Source organism: Anguilla rostrata, chromosome 3, assembly GCF_018555375.3.
Source record: "Anguilla rostrata isolate EN2019 chromosome 3, ASM1855537v3, whole genome shotgun sequence".
Classification (NCBI taxonomy): domain Eukaryota; kingdom Metazoa; phylum Chordata; class Actinopteri; order Anguilliformes; family Anguillidae; genus Anguilla; species Anguilla rostrata.
Genome location: NC_057935.1, coordinates 53,935,486 through 53,945,049, shown reverse-complemented (window position 1 = coordinate 53,945,049; position 9,564 = coordinate 53,935,486). Strand labels below are relative to the sequence as shown.

General features: G+C 43.8%; 1 protein-coding gene across 3 annotated transcripts in view; it reads left to right on the top strand.

Annotated features, from left to right (window-relative positions):
• The first annotated feature begins 667 nt into the window (after positions 1 to 667).
• The window catches only part of frmpd3 (FERM and PDZ domain containing 3), a 113,403-nt gene continuing 104,506 nt past the window's right edge, over positions 668 to 9,564 (top strand). For 2 of the 3 annotated variants that reach the window (XM_064328288.1, XM_064328287.1), the window contains exon 1: positions 668 to 1,547. The gene's annotated coding sequence lies outside the window, so the exon portion shown is untranslated. The remainder of the gene's footprint in view (positions 1,548 to 9,564) is intronic. The other variant, XM_064328290.1, reaches the window with a different exon arrangement.

The following is a 9,564-nucleotide window of genomic DNA, read 5'->3' as shown; positions in this document are numbered from 1 at the left end:
TGGGTCTCTCTCTCACTCTGTTTCTTGCTCCCTCTTTCCCCATCTCTCTCGTTACGTATGTTCACCCCTCATTTCCCCACCTCAGTTTTCACTCTGCCTCTCTCTGTTTTCCTTTCCTTTTTCCCTTTTTCTCTCCCTTCCTCCCCTTTATTTCTCCCTCTCTCCCCATCCTTTCCTCTCTGTCTCTTTACGTCCCTCTCTCTCCCCTGTCTCTCTCCACATCTCAGTCTCGCAGAAGCAGGCAGCAGCCGTATGCTAAGCTGAGAAGCCTCTGATAGCCACAGAACAATACAGTTGCAAATAAAGCCGAGTGCTCAGCTTGAGCTACATGCTATGTCTTTGCTGTAGCAGTGGGCATCTCAGCACGTCTCCCTGATTTGCCGATTTCCACTGTTTTGTCAAAGGCAGCAGGTGCCGGTAAGCTTGCGAAGAAGAATCCCCCAGCTCTGTGGTGTTCCCCACTGCAGTGTTGATGTGACTGTCACTGGGTCGGGCTGGGGTGGGGGAGGGAGGGGGTGCCAACAGCCCTCTCTCTGCATCCTGCTCCCGGTGAGATTGATAGCCTTTGGACGGTGGTCTGAGGACGAGCGATGCCGCAGGACGTGCACAGAAAAACAGCAGCCAAGTGGCAACCTGGAACATTCCAGCCAGTCTTATAGATTCAAGGTGCATGCAAGCACCCACCCACACACACACACACACACACACACACGCACATGCGCCTATATGCATTCACACACACACTCACACACAACACACACATGCACAAACACACATGCCTACATTCATTCACACACACACACACACACACAGCCACATACACTCACACACACACACACAACACTCATACACGCCTACATGCATTCGCACACACACATTCACATAATCGCATGTGCAGACTGCTCCAGGCATCTCACCTGTCTGTGACTGACACATCGGCACTCAAAAGACCCTCCCCTCCACTTCCTGACTGATTGATGCAGATGGATGAAGCAGGAGGGAAAACGTCCTCTCCACCTCTCTCTCTCTCTCTCCCTCGCTCTCTCTCGCTCTCTCTCTCCCTTGCTCTCTCTCTCTTGCTCTGCCTCTCTCCCCCCCTCTGTCTTTCTCATTCTCACTCCCTCTCTCTCGCTTTCCGCAACTCCGCTACGAGCGTCCGATCTCACACGGGGAAGGAGCCGATCTCTCGCGTGCACGGAGGGGGAAAAAAAAAGGGGAGCGAACTCCACATGAGAGGCACGGCGAGACGCAGGATCTGTGGGCTCCTGCCGGAGATGTAGGAGGTCCTCGGCGTGCTCTCGCGCGCGTGTGTGTGTGTGTGTGCGTGCGCGTGTGTATGCATGTGTGAGCCAGCACGGCAGCTGAGGACCAGCCGGAATGACCCGGGCAAACAGGAGAGCCGCGGAACGCCTGAGCGGGCTGGCCAGCCGGAGGACTCTCTGATTCCCCCGCTCCCTCCTCTGCTCTCTCGCCGGTAGCCTGAAAACAAGGGGAACAGTCACCTGTAGTCTGCCGGCTGATGGATAGCGAAACCCCAGCGGAGACAGGTAAGAATGAATGGGATCATGTTTTTTAAACTCTGATTCTGGCGGAGATCAGAACGTACTGTGAATCCGGCCACGCTCGCGGCTGCTGGCTGCCCGTTCGCCTCGGCTCTCTCCGTACCCCTCTTCTTCAGGAGTTGTTCAGGGACCGTACAGCCCCTGCATCTGGACTTTGCGGTTCGAACATTCTGTGTAAAATCACGGTTAAAATGAATCGCAATAAATTGTGATGTAAAGTGCTGGCAGTATTAAGGGAGAAAAAAAATATAATCAATATTCAAAACACCAGTAAAAAGGTTGAAGCTATGTGCTTGCAATGCTGAGTGCCACTCCACAGCCTATTCCTGTTTTATTCTGGGAAGCATTGGTCAGAGCCCCAAGCCCTGATAATAAGAGGTCGAGATATTTTGTAAGTGGTGGAAAGAGACAGTCACAGTTGATAATAATCCTGTTTCGGAGAGCATGGGGGTATGTTGTCTTGTGAGGAGCACTTCTCTGATGTTAATACTGGTGAAGTGGTTTGGGAGGGGGGGCAAGGGAAGGGGTGGGTAGGGGGGGGAGGGGGTTTGGAGGATGGTGGGCTGTCCCATGTTTTTCCCATTGGTGGCACTGAAGTCTCCCCAGAATCATTGTTGTGGAGGGAGACAGAGATGTGCAGTTTGTTTATCAGCTGTAGATGTTGATGCAAGAAGGGGGATAGAGACTGTGGGACATTGCTTGGCAGAAACTGAGTGAGGAGCCACAGGTTGAGCACCAGCAAAGCTGAAGTGCAGTCCAGTGAAGGACGGAGGGATAAAGCAGGAGAGAGAGAGAGAGAGAGAGAGAGAGAGAGAGGTTGACAAAATTGTACTGCGGCTTTCACTGGTCACTGCAATGGATCAGAATAAATGACTGAAGAGCGTTTTTGTTTATTTTTTGATGGCATGCTGTTTTCATTTTAACTACCATGACATTGCCAAAATGGAGGCTTGCAAATGAGCCGTGACATCGTGCTATTGAAGAGAACTGGCCTTCTGCAATATTCTCTGGCTGATTCAGTTGTGGTGGATTAGTTTAGGGCACAAATGTCTCAGCAGTCTCATTTTCTCTGAATACTTCACTTTGCATCAGTTCATTTATCTACATTTCTTATGTAAATTAGTTTTCCCATTTGCTGCAATGTAACTTTGTTGGTATTTAAGGTCTGACAGAATGGGGGGGGGATTGGTCACCATTTTAGGGTTACTCCGATATTCCGATGATCACTACAATATTAAATTTGCAGTATGTAGTATGGGATTTCACATGTATGGAAGTTTAATACTGGATCAAGTCTTTCAGGTCCTTGCAAACCAGGTAACAGAAGAAAGGAGATAGGCACCATAAACAGTTATTTCAGTGTCAAACCAAATCTAAACTGATATCATTTATGTGCAGGCCTTCCATACTGAGAAACAGCTATGAAAAATAGCCAACGGTGCAGTCACTGTGTAGTAATCCAGAGGTACCAGTGCCTATAGAGATGTGATTTCCCTTTTATGAGAAGATGAAAATACCCCATATAGCTGAATATCAAGACCATCAGTGGTGGCCATATTTGAAGAACAAGCAGTGGGTGTTTTTTTTTTCTTTTTGTCCTGTGCACAGGCTAGAGAAAATGCATTACCTCGCTTAGACAGAGCCAATGAATTCAGCAGGGCCAGCAGGAGTGAGCTGTGGGATCAATTAGTCCTGGAATCGACAGGCCAGAGCACCCCACCCCCTTATATTTTACTCTCGTAAATGGGGAACTGGAAGATTTGGAATACAAATTGTTCGTTCCATTCCCTCCCAATTAGCCAGAGGTCGATAAAAATGCCTTTGCGGGGTAAAAAGTACTTACCTTGCATAATGTAGTTTTCTTTCTCTTTTTTCATCTAAAGCATTTAATAGAACATTAAAAGGTAAAATGTGTGTCTTTTGACTGGACAAGTGGCAGGAGCATAGGAGAGTCACTTGGACTGTCTAAATACCACACTCACTGACTCTCTCAGGTAGAGACCGAGGTAGAGTTGTTGTGATAAATTCAACTCTTACATCACTGCTTTACGACCTGCAGAAATCTGCAGCTGACAACATGTACTAACCAGCCTATGAGCCCAGTGTTGCCGTAGACCCTACAAGCCATGCAGTGTACTACAGGTGAGCTAGCACTGGGGATAGGAAAATCTCTCACAACCGGTAATCTGTATGCACTTGACAAGCTAGGAAGTGTTTACACATCATTCAACTGATGAACTCAAGACAAATTCAACCTACTGGGACAAAACCCGCTGTGTCGTGCCTCTGTGGACTCTAGGCCACATTTGGCCAATGACTGAGCCCCAATTAAAACAAGCATTGTCAAGCATTGTCAAGGCTGTAAGGCTTAGCCTCTGCTCATAACAGGTGATGCACTGATACAGACTGATGCACTGAGGAGGGCCAAGTTCTGCACTACCTTTGATATATGAGAAGAGTTGTTTACCTTTTCAGGGTTCATTATGTAATGATAACTATTGATGTGATATCTAAATAATAATAATAATTATAATAATAATAATAATAAACAAATGAAATGAAAAACGAAATGGCTGGGTCAAAGGTGATGCCTGCCATTGCTTTTACTTTACTATGTTTGCAAAAACAGCATGGGAAATTCATATTTACCATGTTCAGTACCCTACCAGCAGTCAATATGCCCACCTTCCAGATGGACCATTCTATGAGCAACAGTCACACGGAAGACCAATCCCCATATACCCATATGAATCCTCAAATGTGCCTCAAAGTTATTGGGTTATCTTAAGAAATACAGCAGGCAGTATGCTTCATTCTCTCATAAGTGCATAAATAGCGTATCCATTTAAGTGCTGCATTCAGAAAGCATGAATAATAGACAGGTCTACAGATTTTAATCACCGATAGTGCGCCCGTCCAGTCGTTTCTGGCAAAGACCTGACCTGAATACCAGAGTGGCAGCTGGCAGAGGGGAGCAGTGCTGTGGAGAAAGATACTCTCTAAAGATATATCATTATAAAGAAAAAAAATACCCTGCAAAGATACACCACTATAAAGATACAAATATACACAAAAATACGTATCGTTTTAAAGATACAAAACACGCTTTAAAGACAGACACGAACTGGATAGAAATTAAACCACAAATATTACAGCCATTTTCAGGGAATTCAGATGATGCAAAGAAGCAGCCATTATCATGCTCTTCAAGATACTTGATATTTGCAGCGCGCTGCACATCCCTCCCAGCCCTCATCATTTCTCTCATTGAGTGCCCGCCGCATATTATGTGTTGCCGTAGTCTTGCTTTGACAGGCGGACCCAGAGACCTGTCGTGCCGTCCTCCATAACAAGGCACTTCAGCATCTGAGCGAGAATAGAAGCTCTCCAGGTGGTCCTGTAGCACTTCGCGCTTTGAAGAACAGCACCACGGCATCAGCACATCCTCTCCCCTTCCCCATATTTTACTTTGTTCCCCAATCTGGAATGCTTGATCATAATTGCAAGCCTGTCCCATCGCAGTGTCGTCTGTGAATACTACAGGATGCAGACCAGCACGTTCTGGAAAACGCTTTCAGCCAGCTGCCCACTTTTCACTATACAGTCCAACAGCTGAGCTGGTGAAGGACTCTTCTAACTTAAAACCCTATCTGCCTGGGTGATACTGTGACCAATTACTTTGAGCCCCCCTCCCCTCCCAGTGTAATCACCGATGACACCGTCAGTGTTGAGATTCTGGCAGTGGTGCACCGGGAACCAGTTTGTCAGCTGGACGCACTCGCGAGTTCCTTGCCTCTCTCTTTTAGACCAAACTGTTTTCTGTGATAAAGAAAAAGCTGTGGTTTAGTACATTGCTGTTTGGTACAAATTTAATTTCCTATACATATGTTCACAGTAGAATGAAAGTATATAAGCAAATATTATGACATAAACAAATGTACACATCTTATGTAAACTGATATTCGTTGACCTTGTATTATGCATTTAATCAATAGTGAACTCTTGACCTTTAGTTAGACGTAAGAGAATTTTATTTTATATTTCAATAAAATTACTTTCATGAGTCAACGTAGCTCTTAATGGCAGAAATAAAAAGTGATTCATTTACATAGTTTACAATGGAAGGGCAAAGCATATTAAAACAGAAAACAAACACACACATACAAACACGCACACACATGCGCGCACACACACATACACACACACACATGCAACAGCATAATCTATGAGGAATCTATGGTTTACCTTAATGCTGTAAGGTAGTAGAAGGTTTCAGGAATCAAGTGTGGGAGTAACTCTCTTGGGCGCTTTGACAGAGCTGTATTCAGTACTAAGAGGCACCAAAAGGTGTACCATATGTACCCAAGACCTCTTGGATATCGCGCATAATGCCCCCCCAGTGTGTTCAGTGTAGCATTCACAGGAGTGGAGTCATACGCCAGAAGCATTGCTTCATAGCCTGTCAGAAGATCTTGACCAGCTTCTCACTTTGGAAACAAACACAGGAGTCTTCAGGCTCTGTGGTACAGCAAGTCCATCTGACAGGTCACAGAGTTGGCTTTACCCACCCCCCACCTCTCTCTCTCTCTCTCTCTCTCTCTCTCTCCCTGTCACACACACACACACACACAAACATGCATTGCAGGAATCATTAGTAAGCAGTCACAATGTGAACTGTAAAAAACGATAACACAGCAATGTGGACTTTTATCTTAATCCTACAAACTGTCAATAAATATATGTTCTATTAACAGGCAGTAGCACGATGATTTGGAAGCTCATCAGAGATGCTTCGACATAAAGTTATTGCAATCCCTTATTTAATTATGCGATTAACAAGCAGGTATGCCATTTTTCACAGGTCACGCCTTTCATTTTCTGTTCCTCAGCGTATTTGTTTTGGAGGGAGGTTGCAGTTCTTTCACTCCTCCTTTGTCCTTCAGGGTTTGCTTCTCTAGGGAGTCCTGCTTCCCCCCGGTTACCAGCCAGGAGAAGGGACCTCAAGGCTATAATTGTATACACTGCTGCTGTGTATTGTTCACAGAGGCTATGTGCAACTTTGAATATACTTATATATTTGGTCATTGGACTCTTTGCTGTTCCCATGGATACCTTTTCAACCCATCACAGTGAAAATATAACCTCTCACACTAGAAACAACAACAAAAAAATTAAATTTTTTAAACGCTCACACACACACACACGCACACACAAAGATAAGAGCCCTCCTACTCAGCTCTGAATGAAACGGCACTCACTCTGGGAAAGGAGCAATCACCCAGGGGTTAACCATATCCATCTGTAACTACCTTCAGGCTGGAGCACAACCGCCAGCACCAGGGAGCGGAAGAGAACGTTTCTACATGGACGAAGACAGGGGACTGACCTTACCTGAACACTTTTTACAGGCTGGGTGAGGCAAACAAGAAGAGAGTGAATGGCTAAGTTTAGCTTTATCTTGAGGGGCATTATTTGGATTTCTACTGCAATACGCTTATGTAATTCACATTCGAATCAACGGTTTCTCAATCTGTTTGCCACTTTTGCCGAAACAACTCTAATGGCTCCATGGTGATAGATTGGTCATTTGCTTCTCAGTGGGGAGTGTTATGGCAATATATGAGAGGCATACCTGCGGAGTTGTGTTCTGCCCCTTTTTCAGATGTGATTTTCCCCAAGAACCACTGGAATTACATTTTATCCTTCCACCCAAACAGAGTAAAGAAATGCCGAAAATAACCAAGTCAGTTCAAATTTATGGTGGTGTCACTTCTAACCCACAGCTTTATAGGATAGGACACAGCAAGAATTAAGAGGACCCTAAGGCATAATTTATGTTACAGCTTATAAAATTGTTATTTTGACCGAAGTATTTTCACCCCAGCCAAATTCTCAATTACAGACAGCACCTACGGCGTTCTCCAACACACTAGCAAAACAATAATGCTACAACAAGGGTGAAGGGCTCCCAAAAAAACATCCTTATCTATATTCATCCTCAAAACCTGCCTTCTCCTCCGGAATTACAATATGGACCCTATTTGTGCTGTCCAGGCGCAACTGTAAAAATCAAGTGCTAATTCCGGGAGGTGGAGCATGTCCAACACTATTCCCGTAATTTCGTAACTAGAGACAGTAGCACACCTGAGGCGCAGTTGCTACAGAGGTCTGTTTACAAAAAGTAAGACACCTATGGGTGTGGCAGAGGTTTGGCCTCATTATGGTCAATCAGATTAGCTGTTTCCCCATTAAATACCAGTGTATTACTGTAATAGTGAACTGGCAATTCAGTTACTTCAGCATAAAAAAAAAGAATTACCAGTGTACACATAATACTCCTTGGGAATTACATTTCCACCATATTATTTATTTATTGAGTTTTTTTTAGTTTTGGAGAGGTATGTTACTGAAAATTTAGTCCAGTTGTGTTATGGCTCCACAAATGATAGCTGTTGGTGAGGAATATGCACTCGACTTGGTCTGGCCAGGCGCGAAATTACATTTTGAAGGGGTAATGACTGATAACAAAGCATTGACTGCTGGGCCTGTAGTTCTTGTTTAGTTTTTTTTTTTTTTGCTCTTCCAACATAAGGAACTAAATGAGGTAAATAAAATAGAAAATATTCTGAACTTTCAACATGTGGAGATACACAATTTATGGCAAACCAATTAAAATGTGTGCTGTTACTATATGTGTGATGTGGAGAGGAGGCAAAATGTGGTGGGATAAAGAAGTGGATTGTAGAAGCAGGGGGCTGCTGATTGATGAAGAGATAGGGATGAATGTATTGAGGACAAGATACCGAGATAGAGAAAGACAGAGCCTCTGCCACTCCATCAAGATCTATCTTTGACAAGTTACCATCCAGAAGGCATCTTAAATGATTCATGAGGCTTTAACCAAATGTAAAAAAAATAAAAAAATAAAAAAATGAAATAAAATAACTTTTGAAATACATATATATTCATTTAATATTTCATCAGAATTTAATGGATTCCTTTTTTCTCCTCTACCACATTTTCTATGAATGTTTGCCCTTAACCACTCCTTCCAGAAGTTATATGTCAGGACTGGAGTGGATTTATCTGGATGAACGTAATTGTGTCAGTTGGAATGCATGGCTTTCTAGGAACGAGCCTTGACAGGCTAACAGGGTTTAAAGGGTGAGTTCACTTTCCGGAGTCTTTGATATTGTTTCTGTTTTTGACTGGCCCAATTTTTATGTGAGGAAGGATATTTTAGATTATGACAATAGCATGTATGGGTCATTAACAGTTTTATGGTTTAAATAAACACTTCAGATAACCCCAAAGCAGTTTGTATAGCAATGTGAGAGTTACATGTACAGAATATTGCAAAATGCATGCTTAATTAAGGGTGTGGCTGAAAAGCCATTTCTGAGCTAAGGTGATTGAGCTCATGTTAACAGTGCTGTTACATGTAATGTGTCTATTAGAGGAAACAAAAATGAAGGTGACATTGATGGTGACGGACAACAAGGAGACCTTGCAGACATATATTTTTTAAATGCTTCAAGGATATCGACTGAGTAGAAATAACTGATGCTTATTTATGCATAACACAGGCTTTCAGGGTATGATATAAAACAAAAGGCTGGTAGATATTTGTTTACTGTATACAGGTTGTGGCCAAAAAATGGGAACACCAATATGCTGTAAAGTCACTGAATTGGGCATTGTAGCACCACATTCCACCAGAAAAGCTTCTATTCTATTAGAATCGAATTCAGCAGCGGGGATACAACACCGTTCTTCCAATAGAAAGTCAATCAGTGCATACCTTGTTGATGGAGGTGGAAAACACTGTAAAAGACCTTGTTCCAGAACCTATAATTAATGCTTGATTGGGGTCAGATCTGGTGACTGAGAAGACTGCGACATACGGATAGCATTGCTGTCATGCTCATCAAACCACTACATGACAACACGTTCTGTGGATAGGGGCATTGTCATTCTGGCTGCAAATAAGTGCCAAATCATG